At 47.3% G+C, this 11,530-nt stretch overlaps 1 pseudogene; it reads right to left on the bottom strand.

Annotated features, from left to right (window-relative positions):
- LOC123348572 lies at positions 1-937 on the bottom strand (annotated as a pseudogene).
- Positions 938-11,530: the final 10,593 nt, after the last annotated feature.

The raw sequence follows: 11,530 nt of genomic DNA, 5'->3' as shown, positions 1-11,530 counted from the left end.
TTACTTCCCACCCCAATGGCTGTATCTGATCATCAGTCTCTTCATGGCACTGATGATCTCCTTGTTCCTGAGTGTGTAGATCATGGGGTTCAGTAGTGGGAAGACCACGGTGTGGAACAGGGACACCACCTTGTCCAGGGGGAAGCTGCGGAAGGGGCGGGCATAGATGTAGAGGGCGGGGACAAACATGATGAAGACCACGATGATGTGAGTGACACAGGTGGAGGCTGCTTTGTTCTTCCCGCATAGGGACTGAATCCTGAGCTTGACCAGCAGGATGGTGTAGGAGATGAGGAGGAGGACAAAACACACCAAGGTGACCAAGCCGCTGTTGGAGAACATCAGCACCTCCACCACGTAGGTGTCGGTGCAGGCCAGCTTGATCACCTGAGGCACATCGCAGAAGAAGTTGTCCAGCTTGTTGGGGCCGCAGAAGGGCAACCTGATGGTCAAAGCCACCTGGAATATGGAGTGCATGAAGCCCCCCACCCAGGCAGCCCCAACCAGGGCACAGCAGACCCCCCCTGCTCACAATGCTGGCATAGTGCAAAGGTTTACAGATGGCCACATAACGATCATAGGCCATAATAATCAGCAGGAAGATCTCAGCTGCTCCCAGGAAGTGGATGAAGAAGAGCTGGGCCATGCAGCCCCCGTAGGAGATGGTCTTGCGGTGGGAGAAGAAGTCAGCCACCATCTTTGGGGGAGTAACAGAGCAGTAGCAAATGTCTAGGAAGGCCAGGTTGGCCAGAAGGAAGTACATGGGGGAGCCCAGGCAGGGGTCACTTCGGATGGTGAGGATGATTAGGACATTGCCTGGGAGGATGACTATGTAGAAAAGCAGGAAGAGGAAGAAGAGGAAAAGCTGGACCCTGTAGGCCTCGGATAGCCCCAGCAGCATGAATTCCGTCACCCATGTGAGGTTCCCATGCTCCATCCCATCAGTGTGGATCCCTGTAGCACACACAGGATGGAGAGAGAGGAGGAGATTATAGTGGCCACCGTGAACGATCACTTCCACATACAATAGCACAGTGCGCCGAGCCGAGACATGTCGGCCAGGCACAGAGGATCCTCATTATGAGGATGGGAGGAGAATGGAGCCTCCACTGAGGTAACTTACACACTGAGGGCTAGACTCTGCATGCAGGTGCATGGCTGCAGGTTCTGCTGATTTCCTCAAATGCAGATCTGCAATATAGACGGCCACACTTAGCTGAATGGAGTGCTGACAATTCACACCAGCGGTGAATCTGACTCATTGACTCCAATGATGCTACTGTCAGTTGATGCCAGTTGGGGATCTGGCACTGAGCATATAAATAGACTTATGGAGTTGGTGGTAGAACATCTATACTCATGGTAGCATTCAGATTTTCACTTAAAACATGGAGTTTTGCACTGTGTGAAGAATATAGTGTAATCTCCCCAAATTCACAGCATGTAATTGATGAATAAAGACTGAATTTCAGATTCTCTCATTTTCTAGTCCAGATTGTAAATCAAGTGATTACAAATTGGCCCCTTCTAAAATTTGAAATGTAGAAGGTGTGTGGATTTGGGGGGGGGGCACCCCCTAGCAAATTTTTTACTGATTTTTTATATTAGCAAAATCATTCACCTTTGGTGATTTCATCATAGGCAACTTTTGAAGTTTCATAATCTGTCACTTTTAAGACTGGTTGAAAATTAGCCATCAAATCTCTCTCTCCCTCTCTCTTTTTTCTAGAGAGAATTTGGTTTCTGATTTTTTTTTTAAATGTGGGAAGGGTTTTCTTTCCAATTTTTTTTTAAATTAAGTTAGAAGACTGGATATCAAAAATATTTCAAGCTTCTGATATTTTTGTCGGTGGTTCTTTTTAGCAGTTTTTGGCCATTTTTTGGTTTGTTAGTGGCTGATTGTGTTTGATTTTTTTTAAAGGTTTAATTGGCCAAAAAGAAAAAAATATATTTTGTTTCTTGACAAAAACCTCAAGTTTTCACACCCCCGCCAAAAAACAAACAAAAACCAACAAACAAAAAACAAAAAACAAAGAAACTCACAAAAAGAACAGAAAAAAATCTGACCAGCTCTAGTCATTTAAAATATATATTCACAATTATATAGAATAACATTCTGTGCTAAAAGAAAGTTCTTTATGTTTTAAAGCCAAGCACTTAAAATTTCAGGATAGCAATAGCTCTTTTTTTCCCTCACAGTGTCACACTGGGAGCTCATGTTCAGCTGATTATCCACCATGACCCCCCCCCAATTTTTTTCTAAGTCATTGCTTCCCAGGGTAAAGGCCCCCATCCTGTGAGTATGGTGTACATTCTTTGTTCCTAGATATGTGCATTTACATTTAGCTGTATTAAAATGTGTATTGTTTGCTTTTGCCCAGTTTACCAAGCAACCCAGGGCCAAAACATAGGAACAAAAACTGATCCCCGTGGGACTCATAGGCGTAGTTTGACTTCCAATGGGACCATGCTGGGGGTGGGGGATTCCATGTATGCCCAAGGCTTGCAGTTGGGGGGTGGGCAATGCTCCCCGCTCATTCTCCAAACTACACTCATGGTGTAGAATCACACCCGCTCAATAATGATTCCCTATTTGCATACAGTTTGGGTATAGATACACTGCAATTGGGATATCTGATTGCAATTTAGACATACATTTTGAGACCTAGACAGTTTTAAAATAATTTAATTTGTCATGTTAATTTTGCATCTTTCTAATTTCTTAATAAAAATATGGTATGGTTCCTTCTGTCCTGTCCTCTCTGCATTAGAAAGGCAAGGTGGGTGAGCTGATAACTTTTATTGGACTAACTTCTGTTGCTCAAAGAGACAAGCTTTCAAGCTACACAGAGCTCCTCTTCAGGTCCTTGGACTAATACAACTATAACAATACTGCAAACAATTCTTAGGCATTGATATTATGATACAGTGTAATTACGTGATCATAAACTATATTTTCCTGCTTTATTCAGTGCACAGGATGGAGAGGAATATAAATCCCTCTGCTCAGAGCTCTTGTTCCCAGTGTTTAAAATTAATGAAATTCCTCTTTTTTCTCAGCTGTTCAGCCAGGCTCCAGTGGTTCCTCGTGATTGTCTAGGACACAGAAGAAAAACCCAGATGTCGAGCTGCTCAGAAAATGGGATTTCCATCCCGTGGAAAATTCCAAAATGTCGACAATAGCTTCCATCATGAATTGGGATGAAAAGTGAAAAGGAAAAGCTCAGAAAGATTTAAATTCAGAAAGGTCAAAACAAAACATTTCCCATCACAATACAACGTTGAAATATTGAAGCAATAGTGCAGATTTGTTTAAGTACTTGTGCGTGTGTTTAAGAGAGTATCATTGGAAATCAAGAGATTTCATTTGGAATCAATTGCTGGCTGAAAATGTGGATTCAAAATGAAACATGCCATTTCAAATATCATTCGGTACATTTGTTGTTTCAATTTTCATGACAGAAAATCAAAAATGGAATTGAAATCAGCAATGTTAACAATTTCTAGAAAGAAAGAAAGAAAGAAAGAAAGAAAGAAAGAAAGAAAGAAAGAAAGAAAGAAAGAAAGGAGAGGGATGGAAAATGAAAAGAAGATTTAAGGAGGAAAGGAAGCACCTAACTGCAGACAGAAGGAAGGAAGGAAGGAGAGTACATCAGCTTGGGTTTCCTCCCTGTAAAGCAGCTTCTGTCTCCGTTGCTCAGATAGGTTGGCCAAGAGGGGCAGAGAGCAACTTACTGGATGGGATCCCTGCTGCGCCAGCAGTAGCTGAAAATTGCCCCTGTATGATGAGGCTATGGTATGTCTCCATCCAATACCCAGCTGCTCCCATGACACTGAAAGCACCACCTCAGTTGTCAGCCTCAGCTGAGAAGTGAATGCGCTCCCTTTCCTGCCTTGGCAGGCAGGGCCAGGCTGATGTTAATGTGAATACAGCTATGCCATGAAACTAGGACATCTGCCTCCTGGCACTCAGTTCACCCCAACACATGGCACCTAGCCCAGCCAAGACTCTGGCCCTGTCACCCACCTTCAGAGGAGCAGGGAGGTTATCTCAGCAAGGGCCCATCTCTGCTCAGCCGCCTCCCAGTGAGGTGCTGGGAACGCTGTCCATGTGATTGTGGGGAGCCAGGGGATGAGATGCCTAGCTCAGAGCCAAGGGCCTTTGTTATAGGTAGTGCAGATCCAGTCCCTAAGGGGTGCGGCAGCAGCTGGGGGAGGTGCCAGACAGTCGCTTGGCAGGAGAGAAGGGGTAGTGATGGACAGGCTGAGAGGGTTACTGTAGAACAATATTTCTCACAGCAGGTGTGATGCCAGTCACAGTGCTTCAATGCATGAATCCAGAGATCCAAAGACCACTAAAAAAGGGGGAAAGGTGAGTCTGACTGTGACAGTGTACCCCATAAGGCTTTATGGGGGGGTGCTTATAAATGTATGTATGATATAACTGAAATAGGGCTTTGCTACATATGCCATGTAACATATCTATGTAAAGGTTATGATCTGCTGGTTATGTTCATCCTAGTTGTATGCAGGCACCATTTGTGTGTTCAAAGTTATGAACATTGGCTGTATACTTGCTTGATTTCTAAGTAGCCTTAGTTAGAACATTTGGTCATTTCTTGGAAAAGGCATGTGCAAGTTAAGCTCTCAATCAGGAAGCACTTAACAGACAAAAGAGCTTGGAAGATTCCAATCCACATAAGAAGTCTATCTCAGGACATTCAAAGTAGCATGTGGGTAATGGCTGCTACCTGCAAGTCCTGAGTCATGCATGGGCATGTGACTTGTGACTTGCCCATGTGATTCTAAATTTCCATTTTGTGACTGGATTCTACACAGAGGGAGGGAGGGGTGTCTACCCAGAAGAGAAAGTCTATTTAAACCCTTGGGAAACCCCTCCATTTTGTCTTCCGCTGGCTAAAGAGAGAGTCTCTCTGCCCCTCCCCATACTAAAAGAAACTGGAATGAAAGACAGAGACTGCAAGGGGTGTGAGGGATTGCTGGACTCAAGCTAAAAGGAGATTAGTCTGTAAAAGGGAGCATTCTGGAACTGGTGAGATTATCTGTATTCAGTTTGATGAGACATAGATTTGCGCATTTTATTTTATTTTCCTGTTGACTTTGTTCTGTCTGTTACTACTTGGATCCACTTAAATCCTACTTTCTGTATTTAATAAAATCACTTTTTACTTATTATTTAACTCAGAGTATGTGTTAATACCTGGGGGAAGCAAACAACTGTGCATATCTCTCTGTCAGTGTTATAGAGGGCAAACAATTTATGAGTTTACCCTGCATAAGCTTTATACAGGGTAAAATGGATTTATTTGGGTTTAGACCACATTGGGAGTTGCGCATCTGAGTGTCAAAGACAGGAACACTTCTGTGAGCTGCTTTCAGGTATACCTGCAGCTTTGGGTCAAGTAATTCAGACCCTGGGTCTGTCAGGGAGCAGATGGGTGCGTCTGGCTCAGCAAGACAGGGTGCTGAAATCCCAGGCTGGCAGAGGGACAGCAGGAGTAGAAGTAGTCTTGGCACATCAGGTGGCGGATCCCCAGGGGGTTTCTATGATCCAACCCATCACACTGACCACCCCCATTTTATAGATGAGGAAACTGAGGCACAGAGAGCCATGGAAGTGATTTGCTCATGGTCACTGTAGATGTGCGGACTCACCCCTGCAGTGCCTCCTGCTGGTCTCTCAGGGAATTAGCTCGATTTCCAGCCTGGAGCACCCTCTGCAGGCCAGTGATCTGCCACAGCTTGGCCCCAAGTGTCCTTCCCAGAACACTGGTGCCCATTTAACTGGGTGCTGCCCCCCCTGGAAGTACCCTCACAGTTCTGGGTCTCCCCCTCCCAGGGGAACCCCTACCCACTATCCCCACCTCACCTCAGTTTAAGGCCACTGCCAGTCATCGTCTAGCCCCCATGCCCTGGGGCAGACTGCAGTGTCAGCCGACTCATCACTGACAAGGTTGGGTTTGGACCTGTTGCCTGGGTTTGGACCTGGGCTGCCCTCTGAAACCCCTAGTACTCCTTAGCTTTTTGCTAGGCTGAAGCCTGGGGCTTTCCAGGCTAGAGCTCCAGTGGATATAGTGTACTTAGATTTTCAGAAAAGCCTTTGACACGGTCTCTCACCAAAGGCTCTTATGCAAAGTAAGCTGCCACGGGATAAGAGGAAACATAAGAACATAAGAACGGCCATACCGGGTCAGAACACAGGTCCATCTAGCCCAGTATCTGTCTACCGACAGTGGACAATGCCAGGTGCCCCAGAGGGAGTGAACCTAACAGGCAATGATTAAGTGATGTCTCTGTTGCCATCCAGCTCCATCCTCTGACAAACAGAGGCTAGGGACACCATTCCTTACCCATCCTGGCTAATGCCATTTATGGACTTAGCCACCATGAATTTATCCAGTCCCCTTTTAAACATTGTTATAGTCCTAGCCTTCACAACCTCCTCAGGTAAGGAGTTCCACAAGTTGACTGTGCCCTGCGTGAAGAAGAACTTCCTTGTATTTGTTTTAAACCTGCTGCCTATTAATTTCATTTGGTGACGCCTAGTTCTTGTATTATGGGAATAAGTAAATAACTTTTCCTTATCCACTTTCTCAACATCAAAGGTGCTCTCATGGATTGCTATCTGGTTAAAAGATAGGAAACAAGGGGGAAAAAATGGTCAATTCTCAGAATGGAGAGAGGTAAATAGTGTTGTCCCCCAGGGATCTATACTGGGCCCAGTCCTATTCAACATATTCATAAATGATCTGGAAAAAGGGGTAAACAGTGAGGTGGCAAAATTTGCCGATGGTACAAAATTACTAAAGATAGTTAAGACCCAGGCAGACTGTGAAGAGCCACAAAAGGATCTCTCAAAACTAGGTGACTGGGCAACAAAAAGGTAGATGAAATTTAATGTTGTTCAATGCAAAATAATGCACATTGGAAAACATAATCCCAACTATACTGTAGCGAGTCGGTGTGGCTCCCCTCCGGCCCAGCAGAGGGAGCTCCTTGCCAGACGCCACTTCCTGTCCCCGCCCCCCAGAAATCAAGGGGCGGGACAGGAAGTATAAAAGGAAGTCGCCAGAGCTCAGTCAGGAGCCAACAGCCGCCAGGAGCAGACGTGCCGGCGGGAGCTCCTGCCTGGGAGCCTTCTAGGAACCAAGGCAGCTGCCCAGACTGGCCTCCGCTTCCCCGCGCCCACTACGAGGAGGAGCCGCCAGAGCCGCCCCGTGACAGGTACTGGGACCACCCGCCGGACCGCCCCTGCGTCCCCCCCGAAGAGGAGCTGCCGGGGCTTCCCCGGCCCTGCTTCCCGGAGGAACCGCCGGAGCAGGCCTGGCCGGACTTTCCGGAGGCACTACCCGACCTCCCCCCAAGCCCGGACCCGGAGGAGCCGAGGCCATTTGACTGGCCCGAACCTGATCCAAGTGTGCAGGTAGGCCCCGAGGGGGATATGGAGTGTAGCCCGGGGATAGCCGACCCCTGTCAGGCTACGGACACTGAGGTCCCCATGTCAGTGTGTTGCGGTCAGGACCCCACTGACCAGCGGCCGTGAGAGCCGCTAATAGGGCCCCGGGCTGGAACACAGTGGAGTGGGCGGGCCTGTGTTCCCCCTGCCACCCCACTCGCGGGTGGCAGTTTCCCCCTCACCTCAGCGCTCAGGCACGGAAGCCTGCAATTGACTTTGCTGTTGCTCAGCCCCTGCTCCAGAGGCCTGAGCCTATATTGACTTTGCTGTTGCTCAGCCCCTGCTCCAGAGGTCTGAGCCTATATTGACTTTGCTGTTGCTCAGCCCCTGCTCCAGAGGCCTGAGCCTATATTGACTTTGCTGTTGCTCAGCCCCTGCTCCAGAGGCCTGAGCCTATATTGACTTTGCTGTTGCTCAGCCCCTGCTCCAGAGGCCTGAGCCTATATTGACTTTGCTGTTGCTCAGCCCCTGCTCCAGAGGCCTGAGCCTATATTGACTTTGCTGTTGCTCAGCCCCTGCTCCAGAGGCCTGAGCCTATATTGACTTTGCTGTTGCTCAGCCCCTGCTCCAGAGGCCTGAGCCTATATTGACTTTGCTGTTGCTCAGCCCCTGCTCCAGAGGCCTGAGCCTATATTGACTTTGCTGTGGCTCAGCCCCTGCTCCAGAGGCCTGAGCCTATATTGACTTTGCTGTTGCTCAGCCCCTGCTCCAGAGGCCTGAGCCTATATTGACTTTGCTGTTGCTCAGCCCCTGCTCCAGAGGCCTGAGCCTATATTGACTTTGCTGTTGCTCAGCCCCTGCTCCAGAGGCCTGAGCCTATATTGACTTTGCTGTGGCTCAGCCCCTGCTCCAGAGGCCTGAGCCTATATTGACTTTGCTGTGGCTCAGCCCCTGCTCCAGAGGCCTTGGCCTATATTGACTTTGCTGTTGCTCAGCCCCTGCTCCAGAGGTCTGAGCCCAAGGACTGCTGTCCGGCTGCCCGCCCTAACTGAGGGCCGGGGCGTATACTTAGTGACTGTGTGCCTTGTGCGGCCCCTGCCTGAGGGTCTGGACCTGGACTCATATTGAGACTGATTGCCGTTATCCAGCCCCCCTGCTCCAGAGGGACTGGACTTATATTGAGACTGATTGCCGTTATCCAGCCCCCCGGCTCCAGAGGGACTGGACTCATATTGAGACTGATTGCTGTTATCCAGCCCCCCTGCTCCAGAGGGTCTGGACTTCCCACGTAGAGGGGACAAGGAGCGAGTCGGTGTGGCTCCCCTCCGGCCCAGCAGGAGGGTTGAGCCCCGACGCGCCAGCTTACATATATATATAAATGATGGGGTCTAAATTATCTGTTACCACTCAAGAAAGAGATCTGGGAGTCATTGTGGATAGTTCTCTGAAAACATCCACTCAATGTGCAGTGGCAGTCAAAAAAAGCGAACAGAATGCTGGGAATAATAATAATAATAAAAAAGGATAGATAATGAGACAGAAAATATCATGTTGCCTCTCTATACATTCATGGTATGCCCACATCTTGACTACTGGGTGTGGATGTGGTCACCCCATCTCAAGGTTCAGAAAAGGGTGACACAAATGATTAGGGGTATGGGACGGCGTCAATATGAGGAGAAATTAATAAGATTGGGACTTTTCAGTTTGGAAAAGAGATAGCTAAGGGGAGATATGATTGAGGTCTATAAAATCATGACTGGTGTAGAGAAAGTAGATAAGGAAGTGTTGTTTACTACTTCTCATAACACAAGAACTAGGAGGTCACCAAATGAAATTAATAGGCAGCAGGTTTAAAACAAATAAAAGGAAGTATTTGTTCACATGACACACAGTCAACCTGTGGAACTCCTGCCAGAGGATGTTGTGAAGACCATAACAGGATTCAAAAAAGAACTAAATAATTCATGGAGGATAGATCCATCAATGGCGCCTAGCCAGGATGGGCAGGAATGTGTCCCCAGACTCTGTTTGCCAGAAGCTGGGAATGAGCGACAGCGGATGGATCACTTGATAATTACCTGTTCTGTTCATTCCCTGTGAGGCACCTGGCAGTGGCGACTGTTGGGAGAAAGGATACTGGGCTAGATGGACCTTTGGTCTGATTCAATAGGACCAGTCTTATGTTCTCATGTTCTTATGTGAGAGAAATATGGTGACATTCAATAGTACAAAGTGCAAGTTCATGCACTGAGGGTCTAATAATGAGAATTTCTGCTACCAGCTGGCAGCTCACAGCAGGCTCAGCTGTAAGCATTCTGGGGCAGGCCTTAGCCATCCCATTGGGAGGTTTTACCTCTGAACCCCTCGGCCTCCTGATTATCTTTGGGCATCACAGGGGCTTAGCTGGAGGCACGTCCATTCTGCTTTGCAACTCACTTTTCACTCTGTCTGGCTCCCCATCACATGGCTCTGCCTCCTGATGGCTCTCTGTGACTGGGATCCCAGAGTGCCACACTGGAGTTACTCAGTTAGGGTGAACTGCAAAGAATGGGGCAGACAATCCCCAAAGCTGGTGGATATTTCAATACTTAGCACAACCAGCACAAAACAGCTTCTATAATACCTTACTGGTTACCCAGAAGCCACCCAGCCTTAGGCATCTACCCAGACACCCAAATCAGATATGATGAGGATTACTGAAAATCTTATTCATCATATAAGAAAGTTCTACCAACCCCAAAGGATCAGACATATTACCTTCTAGGTTAATGAATATTCCAGATCTTACTCAAATACATGGTTACAGCCAATTTTTTAAAACTAAACTAAAATTTATTAAAAAGAAAAGAGAGAGAGTATTGGCTAAAAGATCAGTATACATATAGACATCAGTTCAATTCTTGACATTCAGATTCATAGTAGAGATGGTGAGTTTTGTAGTTGCAAAGAGTTGTTTCAGAATTAGTTCATAGGTTATAATCCAATGTTTATATTCAGGATGATTGCAGATTAGTGCTAGAGATCTCAGCTTTGTGGTTTAAACTTCCCCAGCACGAAGCATCAAACAGATATGAGATGAAAGGATCAAGGCCCAAGAGTCTTTTACACAGTTTTCAGGCTTTCTTTGACAGGTTGGAGTCCTTAGGCAAACAATAGGCAGGTTGGAGTCCTTAGGTAAATCTCCTTCCTTACAGGTTTCTAAGATCAGGCTTGACAAAGCCCTGGCTGGAATGATTTAGTTGGGGATTGGCCCTGCTTTAAGCAGAGGGTTGGAAGGGATCTCAGGAGGTCTTCTAGTCCAACCCCCTACTTAAACAGGGCCAATCCCCAACTAAATCATCCCAGCCAGGGCTTTGTCAAGCCTGACCTTAAAAACTCTAAGGAAGGAGATTCTACCACCTCCCTAGGTAACCCATTCCAGTGCTAAAGGAAAAAGGATGGCTCAACACCTTAGAATCAAAAGAATTTCTTTGTACAGGACAACACCAGTTTTCCCAAGAGCTCTGGAAATATCAAAACACCTTAAGGGAAAACGAGGTTTTAGATAAAGACAGAGCATTTCACACCAAGTATTGTTGCTCTGGATGCAGATGACAATGGGCTAACCAGGGATCACTGAGTTGTATGGTACAAGACTCTACTCGGTTTGGCCTGTAGGAGGTCATCGAACATTACACAAAAGAAAACCTCAAACTTTGGATACCGACCCACTCCCGAAACGCACACTCATATCCACCATAGATTGCATTAGTATCCAAGTCTGGGACAGACTGACAAAGGACATGACCTAGGTAGCGACAGTGCTGAATCCAGAACTTCATCTACGAAGGTTATCTCCCAGCCCCATAAAGCACCCCAAACAATTATGATTGTGAGTCATAGCAGCCCAGCCTGCAATCAGTGCAGACGGCAGAGCAGGACCCACATCCTGACCAAGGCCGGGGCTGAGCTGCCGGTTACAGCAGGACTGAGCCTCCCAACCCTGCAGAGTGCAGCCTCCCTGCTCACCACCAAACCCTGCCCCCGCTACATGGAAACGGGGCCCAGGAGTCCGCGCCCACCCCCACATGCCCTCCAGCACAAAAGAACCCACAAACTCAGGAGAGCTAC

This window comes from Mauremys mutica, chromosome 13 (assembly GCF_020497125.1).
Source record: "Mauremys mutica isolate MM-2020 ecotype Southern chromosome 13, ASM2049712v1, whole genome shotgun sequence".
Taxonomy (NCBI): Eukaryota; Metazoa; Chordata; order Testudines; family Geoemydidae; genus Mauremys; species Mauremys mutica.
This window is presented reverse-complemented; position numbering and strand designations above follow the sequence as displayed.